The sequence below is a fragment of the Leuciscus leuciscus genome, assembly GCF_965113295.1.
Source record: "Leuciscus leuciscus genome assembly, chromosome: 3".
NCBI classification, from domain to species: Eukaryota; Metazoa; Chordata; class Actinopteri; order Cypriniformes; family Leuciscidae; genus Leuciscus; species Leuciscus leuciscus.
Genome location: NC_138727.1, coordinates 7,852,166 through 7,862,007, shown reverse-complemented (window position 1 = coordinate 7,862,007; position 9,842 = coordinate 7,852,166). Strand labels below are relative to the sequence as shown.

General features: G+C 39.7%; 1 pseudogene across 1 annotated transcript in view; it reads left to right on the top strand.

Annotated features, from left to right (window-relative positions):
• The first annotated feature begins 449 nt into the window (after positions 1-449).
• Positions 450-9,842, top strand: part of LOC309494773 (interferon-induced protein 44-like) — a 110,301-nt pseudogene continuing 100,908 nt past the window's right edge. The window contains exons 1-4 of the transcript XR_014211759.1: positions 450-493; positions 699-898; positions 1,055-1,184; positions 1,285-1,456. The product of XR_014211759.1 is annotated as an interferon-induced protein 44-like (transcript). The remainder of the gene's footprint in view (positions 494-698; positions 899-1,054; positions 1,185-1,284; positions 1,457-9,842) is intronic.

Genomic DNA, 9,842 nt, shown 5'->3' with positions numbered 1-9,842 from the left:
GGCATTTGTCATATGGCGTCGTGGGTATAGGGTTCCCACCGCGTCTCGACGCAGCTCGAAGTTCCCTTGAAAGGGAACGTCTCAGGTTACGTATGTAACCCTGGTTCCCTGAGAGGGAACGAGACGCTGCGTCGCCTTGCCATACTCCCTGCATGCCTGTGATCGACTTGCTTCGGCTTTCAGAAGCTGCCGCGGTCTGTCGCAGGGGTGCTTTATAGCTTCCTGGTCGATGACGTCACCCGCCTATGACGTCTCGTCTTTCCATTGGACTGATTATACACGTGCTTCACGACGCAATCACGCAGAGCGTTCCCACCGCGTCTCGACGCAGCGTCTCGTTCCCTCTCAGGGAATCAGGGTTACATACGTAACCTGAGACGTTATTACTAGACTAAGATTGGGGCACTGCACATTGAATTATGGGCTGGCATTGGTTGTAAAGCATCCAGATGACAGATGCATATGTGGAGAAGTGTCAAATCTTTCTTATCCTGTGAGAAGGTCTGAACGCAAAGCACATTTTTCCTATTGCTGTTTTACAGGGATTAGTCAAGGAAATAAAGGAGGATAAAGACTCAACTGAGTTATTTAGAACAGCAATAGCTCCACTGGGAATGGCGTCCATAACTATGGCAAAATCACGTGGGGTGACAGAAGCTTTATGTGAAGTTCTGTAAAATGTTGTTTTCATTTGACAGACAAAAAGAAACCCTAAAACTAAATCTGGAAAACTTCTCACCGAGTTCTCCAGATGGACATCAAGATTCTGGTTGCTGGAGAAATTGGAGCAGGAAAGTCCAGCTTTATTAACTCTGTCGATAGTGCCTTTCAAGGACGGATCACCTCTAGAGCGCTAGCTGATTCATCTGCGGGTGACAGTCACAGTTTCACGCAAAATGTAGGTATTTGTCAACTATACAGTTGCATGTTCTCTAAAAGACAGAGATGTCCAATTTACCTACTCTATAGCATTGAGCATTTTAGTTAATCATATGATGATTTCTTGGAAATTGTTTACAAATATTTATGCGTCTATATTTTTGGTCTTCACTAGCTCAAAGCATATACCATCAGAAGTGGGAAACAATCTTTGCCCTTCGTCTTCAAGGACATAATGGGCTTAGAAGCTCAAGCAATGGCTGGGTCACAACACTGTGTTTGGCCATGTGAAGGACGGCTATAAAGTAATAAACCCCTATATTGTGATAATAACATTTCGACATAAAGTTTGTGAGTGTGCAACAGGTTTGATGTTTAACATAAATTGCTTATTTCCAATATTAGTTCAATGTGGAGAAGGCACTCAATCATAAGGATCAACATTACACCAGTGACCCTAACCTCTCCGATCAGGCTTTCTGCCTCGTGTACGTCATAGCCGCAGATCTAATCCAATACACAGATGATAAACTTATTGACAAGTTGAAGATCATCCGCCAGAGAATCAGTGATGAGGGTAAATCTGAATGTTTAATTATGATTTTCATTCATGAGTTCACATACATTACATTACACGAGAGAGAAGTGGGCATAAAAGTGGGTTGAGTTTGTGTGTGTGTTTTTCAATGTGTAGGTGGAAAAAAAATCCAGATATTGGAAACAGGGCATGTTACAAGGCTCAACTTTTCTGCTTAATTATTTACATGACCCGGAAAATGTATGTGGGTCAGTTATGTAGATATGTACAACAAACTGCCTTAAATGTAAAAAAAAAAAAAAAAAAAAAAAAGTGGATGAAGCATGTCAGCTGGTCAAAGAGAATCTAAGGAAGATCTACACTAGCAAGAAGATCAAAGAGAAGGTATGTGATATAATCCAAAGACATACACGTGTTTCAATTTATCAATCACATCTAATTTTCTGACCTAACATTTTGTTCCTGTCCAGATGGAGTTGTGCAGTGCCAAAACGGGTGTGCCATTGACAAACATCATCCCAGTGAAGAACTACCATAATGAGGGTGAACCGAAGGGTGACATTGATGCTCTGATACTAAAGGCACTTGAAAAGATTGTTCAGATTGCTGATGATAGATTGCTGGACATTCAAAGTTAAATCACATATAATGCATTTGGAGTGGGTCATTCTTTGATTGTGATACATTTTCACAGGAACATAATTTTAAGAAGATTGTGGTTTAAAACTAGCATTGAGAGGACTGTGTTTTGTGTTTAGCAGGTACATATAAATCTAATGTTAACCTGAAAATGTATAGAAATATTCAAAATTAGATTTTTCTTTTACAGAAGTTACAGAAGTTACAATGTAAAATCTTTCTACATCTAACAACATTAAAACTATTAAATGACACAAATAAGTAATGTGGGAATAATACATGAACAAAATGCATGAACAAACTGAACTAACTGTTGCTTATTGAGATCTGTTGAATAAATCCTATTTAATCTTGAATTGTTCATTTTTCTTGACAATACATGCATTCAACCTGTCCCAAAACAGTGAATTTGGGGATCTGGAGCAATCAGACTGAGAGAAAGCATGCCTTTCTTTAAATTTATGTTGAAATGTATTCTCTGCATGCACCGCTGATCTAGCTTGTCTAACTTTAATAAATCTGGCATTGTCTACTATGAATATATTCTTTTTTTTTTTTGTCACTGATTTTACACCTTCACCACCGGTACACCCAAACAGATTCAATTAAAGGGGTAGATGACCCAAAACTTTAATTTTGGTGAGGATGAATACATTTAAATTTACATTTACATTTACATTTAGTCATTTAGCAGACGCCTTTCTCCAAAGCGACTTACAGATTAGGACAAAATTCAGCGAGTCATCATAAAGAGGCAAAAGCAACAACAACGCAAGAAGTGCTCAAAGTACGAAGTTCAGGTATTATTCAGAGTAGCATAAGCCTGATAAGTGATGTTACAAAGGGAAAGGAATTTAGAGGAACAACAATAGGAAAACTCAAACATTTCATTTTGTTTTTGTTTTGCTATAGTATTTTTGTTACAGTTTGCAATTCCATTGACCGTGTACTTCTATTAACATAAAGGTAGTACCCAAAAATTACATTTCAGTTTTACATTTACTCAACCTAATTTCATGAAATAGGAAAGGACATATTACATATGAATTAAGTCAAATACTCATTTGCTATTTTAACTCAATAGTGATGAACTGCAAGTCAAGTTAAATTTAGCCTTTACTTCCAAATGACTTTCAGTTTCTATTTCTAGGAAATGCAGCCTGTTATATGAACATGCTATGAACAATTTCTATTTCTGAAGTATCTCATGTTTGAAAACATATGCATGTCAGTAAGTGACTGATAGCTTGGACTAAAGGGGTGTGTGTGGTTCATATGAAGAACCTTTAACCTCCATGCAACCATTCCACTGCATAAAAGTTTCTGAAACTTATGAACTTTTTATATATATATATGAAGAGTTCAGATGCAAAAGCCTCTAAGTGCCATCTGAAATTTTCTTCTAGAATGATCATTTTTATCAAGCTCATATATTTAAGTTTAATAATTTCACTTAAATGGCAATGCAAATTACCTATTAATTGTCATTTAAGTGAAATTACTTAACTTAAATATACAAGCTTTATAAAAATGATCATTCTAGAAGAAAATTTCAGATGGCACTTAGAGGCTTTTGCATCTGAACTCTTCATATATATTTATATTTTCATAGTATTTTGCAATAATATGCATGTCAACAAGAGCATGCGTGTGTGTGTGTGTGTGTGTGTGTGGTCTCATTTTTCATTATTTTGAGTATCTGACAAATATAGCTCTTAAAACTCAAAGTATATAATATATAATAATACATATAACTGTTGTGGTGCGGACTTGATTTCAGTTGCTTTAAGCGAGATACAAGTCCACTGTGTTCCAGGATAGAGCTGATATACTGTAAATATATTTAAGGGGAAAATAATAAAATGGGAGGAGCAAACACAAAACCAGAGCAAAAATAATGAAATCTAGGTGAGAGGGTCCTTATATGATTTCCCCCCAGTATTTATAAAGATCACAGATACACTAATTCATACATTTAACTTAAAATTTTCATGTAACCTCGATGTGAACATTTGTATTAGTATAAACTTAGCTAGCTATAACAGGCTAGTTCTAACTTGGGCTAACTTAACTAACTTAACTTAACAAAGGCTAACTTGCAAATGTGCTAACATGTTAACAATAGCATGGTATAGCATTTCATGTATGAGTGCAGCAAAATACGCTTTTAACTTGCTCTCAAACCAAGCCACATGCACCACTTGTCACCGTCACTACGTTTACATGCAGCCAATAACCCGTTCAAAACCCGGATATTAGCAATAACCCGGTCGCGCACGGCCATGTAAACACCGGCAAAAACCCGGATATGCTCATATCCCGGTTTTTAAAAACCCGGATATTATACCTGGGGTACCCCTTTTCTAACCCGAATATTTGGTCATGTAAACGCGTATCGGCATATCCCCATCAAAAGGAACATTGAATTGTGTTCTGCGCATGTTCTATTCACAAGGAATCTTGGTCTTTTGAGTAGAGGAACTTGTATGCGCTAGAAAAACCCGCGTGCAGTATACCGGAAGTAAACAGAGGTTAACATGGCGAGACGCAGCACAGCACCACACTTTTGGAGCGAGGAGGAAACCGATTTCTTTCTTAGTGTGGTGAAAACCATGAATATAATGTCTTTTGTTGACGGCAGAAAGTACCGAGATAGTGAGATTTACAAGAAGGTGACCGAAAAGTTACGCGAAGCAGGGTTTGTACGGACGCCAGACCAAATCAAGTACCGCTGGAAGACGCTGAAAAAGGCATACTACAAGGCGAAGAAACAAAACGGTACTAGCGGGTCCGACCCGTCTTCTTTCCCCCAGTTCGACATAATGGATGAGATTTTGGGGAATAGGCCCATCACTACTGCCGAAAACAGCGGAGTAGATGTCGGCTTTGAGGACGAACAGGAGCAGTTACCTGATGACCAAGGTAGGTTAGCTCGCCTTATCTGAGCAAAATAGCTACGTAACTAAGGTCAATTGTTATAATAAATAGTAATGCTACTCATTAGTACCACAACTGCTGCCTAACATGCACTGTCCCTGATAAATAAGTAAAATAAACGTCAAATTAATGTAAAGTAACGTCTGTGTAAGGCAGTGTCTATTGCTATTTTGCGGTCTCCTCATGATGATGCGTAAAAAGATGTCTCATGTTTTTTATTAATTTTATGCACATAGTATTTATGCTATTTTGCAGAGAGTGATGCAACGTTTGACCTGACAGACGCAGTCACCCCTCTGTCTACAGCAAGCAACGCAACAAGTGGAAGTGGCTCACTAGATCTTGAAAGAGAGGATGATGATAGTGTGGATGATAACACAGGTAAGCGGTTAGCTTAATAGGAGTCACTGAACAATAGCCTTCCCAACTATTCTAACATCAAGCTTTAACGTTTTGCTTGTTTTTGGTGTCTTTTTTGGCCAGATGCAGAGAATGGACCTCCTACACAACCATCGGATGCCACTGCGCCTCCTCAGTCTACACAGCCATCAAATCCCACTGAAGCTACTCCTGGTAGGATTTCTAAATAGTATTACTAAGGCATAACTGGTTAGAGCATAGTAATGTAACACTAAGTCAATCCTCTTCCTTGTGTAATGGTCTGAAAATAATCAGTTTCTTTAATGGTCACTTTGATTATAGTGATTAAGAAGAGATATTATGTAGTATAGCTGATGGTGCAAGCTAAGGGCTGTCTTGTCTGCTCTAGATGGGTCAAGTCGCAGGTCCAGGCCCCGTGGAACTGCTTCACTTACTCAACAACAACAGTTCATGGAGAGAATGCAGCACGCACAGAACCAATGGAGTGAGCAGCAAAGGCAGTTGAGCCATGCCAGGGATGAAGCACTCATGTCTCAACTGATCGCAGAAACAACCCGTTCAACGGGTGTCTTAGTAACCCAACTCCTCACAGGGTTAGGTGCCTTATTCCAGCGTTATTCAACTCCTCAACCTGTCTTTACAAATTCTCAGCCCCAGCCAATGTATCAGCCATACAACAACCATTTTGACAATTACAGGCAACCCCCTGCTCCTCCACATCATGTCCCCTACTCACAAACACCTCAGCCTGAACGTGATGACAACAACGATGGTGACCAAGGTTTTACAAGATTCTTCCAACTGTAGTGTCCCACCTTTTAATCCATACCACTTTATGATTAATGACACAGTTGTGTCAGTTTTGTTCTGTTATTACGAAGTATGTTCTTGAAAGTATTTTTGTAAAACGTTTACACCTTGCACCTTTTTTTAAAACAATTTTTATTTATTACAAAACATTTTCAGAGGCACTTTGTTCCACACTTGCTCTATATGTTTAAAGCTACTACAAGTTGACCCTTATTTGAACCTCAGTTTTACCTCATGTGTAAAAACAAAACAAACAAAGCTGTAACTTTTTTATGATTTATTTTGAATAACAAATGTTATATAAAAGTTACTTGAAAACTTGCATGTGCTGAACTTCTATTAGAAATTGTAAACACAACTTTTAGATACCTCTTCTCTGTCTTTCATAAGTAGGGAGCAACAAACTCAAGCTGGTTTCACACTCCAGAGAGCAGATAAACATTTAAAGACCTTAGAAAAAAACAATGCGATGCAAGTAACAAATCATTAGCTTAGATCCGCTTCCTTCCCATCATCCCCCCCCCCCCCCCCCCCCCCCAGGGGGCAGAGCCGACCATTCCGTGGCAGAATAAATACACCATCTTCTTCACGGTGCTCTTGTGCACTCCGAATTGGTTTGCGATCACACGATACTCTGCGCAGCTTGCTAGTTTGTATAGCACCATGGCAACACGCATCCCTGTAGGCACTGGTGTGCGAATGGTTACTTCACAGGGCTCCATCACTCTCTCCATCATACGGCAAAGTTTAGCAAAAGATTGACGTGACATACGAAAATTGTCACGCCAGTCCGTGTCGGTGAACTCCATCATTACAACCCGTTCCCACCAGTCCTGACTGCGCACCTTCATCCAAAGTGTCCGGGGGGCTCTGGTGTTAACGGGTACCGTGGATATGTGTGGCACAGCTCCAGCTAAATTTCCCATTTCTTGCTCACCTTCTCTCCTTCTATTAATGAAGATGAGGCACAGTAGTGTCAAGTGCTGCTGGTGGATCAGTACCAGCGCCAAAGCGCAAACAAAGGCGATCGCTATCTGCCCTGAACTACCGGTATTCATTATCCGCGTGCTGCTGCTGTTGTTGTTGCTGTTGTTGTTGTCTTTGGATACAGGAAGAAGAATCGGAAATGACGCATATTGCGTCTTAAGGTTGTCCGTACGTCCAGACGCTAACCGTGCGTTGCCGTTTACATCGGGATATTACCAATTGATTACAAATTCCATGTATACAGGAGTAACTCTCTCTGCTCACGCATGTAAACGGGTTAATCCGAATGTTTCAGAAACCCGAATAGTGACCTTAACCCGACCATAACCCGAATAATGGCTGCATGTAAACGTAGTCCGTGATGACAACTCTCCTCAAACCAACATTAACATAAATTATTCTAAATTAGCATAACAAAACATGAATCACTCTCCGACTTAACATTAATCTTGCACAAAAAAAAAAAAAAACATTATATTAATTTCAGCATTTACTCTCCCTTTCGAGTGCTATGTGATAGTGATTCTTTCAAAATTCCCCAATAATGTATGAATAATTCCCTTTAAGCTAAATTGACTTGTTTCCCTTGCAAAGAAGTAGTCTTAATAGTGCACAGTCTCATCTGACTGAAATGAAATGCAGTGCAGTAAGTTGCAAGCACCTTCACTTCCCTTATGTAGAACATTTCAATTCACTCACAATTCACTCCTCGCTTATAATGTATGGTGTTCGGCTCTTTTTTTTTTTAAGTTAAACTCCATAAACATTGCTGTTTATCACTATGTTGAGAATATAATTGTAGGCCACATTTTTAACATTAATAGTGTTGTCACTGTAAAGTCTATGAGTCAGCAAAACTGGCTCTTTGATTGAGAAAAAAGTGTAAAACCTGTTAAAATGAAAGGAAAGACACAATGAAACTAGAAGGTCCGTGTACTTGGCGGGTCCGTGTAACGCTTTGCAGTTCTTTGTTCAATTTGCACCATCAAAATTAACCAAATGAAAAATTGGCTTCAAACTTTCATTTTCCATTTCTTTGGAATAATTCACAAACGAATAATTGCTTCTCAGTTTAATTTTCAATTCTACAAGCTGGGTTGTTGCATCCGAGTCAGATTTTTGAACAAACATAAAAAAAAATACTCATTGCTGTGATTTTCCATTTCTCTGTTTTGCTCGCGGTTGGACCGTACCAGTTCCACTGGGGGGTGGAGCGGGCGGTGGGGATGCATTAACCATAGGCAGGGCGCTGTAGCGTTTGAAGATGGTGAGTGCGCGCACGGCCAGTCCCGGCCAGTCTTGCAGCCCGAAACAGGAAAAGTGTAACATCTTAAATCAAAATTTTATAACCTATTTGGTCAGAAACTTCATCCAACGTCATTCATTTGATGAATGTTCAAGTCCGATTTTAGGCTATCCTCAAGTCCGAGTCCAAGCACGAGTCATCTGTCCGCGAGTCCAAGTCAAGTCACGAGTCCAGAGAATAGAGTCTCGAGTCGGACTCGAGTCCAGAGAATAGGGACTCGAGTCGGACTCGAGTCCGAGTCCAGGACTCGAGTACTCCATCACTGACCTAAAACAATAATAGCCTATATGATGACTTATAATAGTAGCTATTAATAAATCCTTATGTTATTTAATCGGTGATGGCTTATTCTGTTTGTCGACAACTTATAAACACATTAAATAAAAGAAGTTAGATAATTATATAAAAAGTATGGAGATTGAGTCAAAAGGACCAAGATTGAGCGTGCACGCGCAATATCTCAGCGAGTCAGCGAATGCAGAGCGAATTTTGAAAGTGCGACCCGACATTCGTGTGAGAGAGAAGGAAATTCGCTGCGAAGAGATTCGCTCTTGCGCATTAACAACCACTCAAGTGTTACAATAATATGCTCTTGACAGTCGTTATTAAAATTACATGATAGAAAGAAACTGCCTCAAAAGAACTATAGCTAAAGAAGAGAAGAATGTGGTGTCTGAAAGCTGGCGTGTCTGACATGTCGATAAATCAGTGGTGTCTAGTTTTTTGTTGTGAGTATTTTGAAATAACTCAAAACCCTTCAAAAATAGCCAAATTCCGTGACGTTCTGCTTAGCAAGCTCCATTTGTGACTGGATTCCGCGATTCGATCCGTGTCGCTTCGCAAACACAGACGGGGTGAATTTATGAATGAAAGTGTGAGAGTTCTGACACAAAACGAAGTTGTTACGTATCCTCACGCTTTTTTTAAGCGGGTATACGGAAATCCTTGGCCTTTTCTAGTGGGTATACGGCGTATACCTGCGTATCACGTAGACTGTACACCACTGCGATAAATCCCTATGGATAAATCATGGACAGACTCAGACATGCCATAGCCTACACATAATGCTACAGCGCTCTAATGCCAATGCATCCACCCCCCCAACCCCCCCAACCCCCCCAACCCCCCAACCCCCCACGCCCCGCTCCACCCCCCAGTGGAACTGGTACGGTCCAACCGCAAGCAAAACACAGAGAAATGGAAAATCACAGCAATGAGTAATTTTTTTTTATGTTTGTTCAAAAATCAGACTCGGACGCAATAACCCAGCTTGTAGAATTGAAAATTAAACTGAGAAACAATTATCTGTTTGTGAATTATTCCAAAGAAATGGAAAATGAAAGTTTGAAGCCAATTTTTCATTTG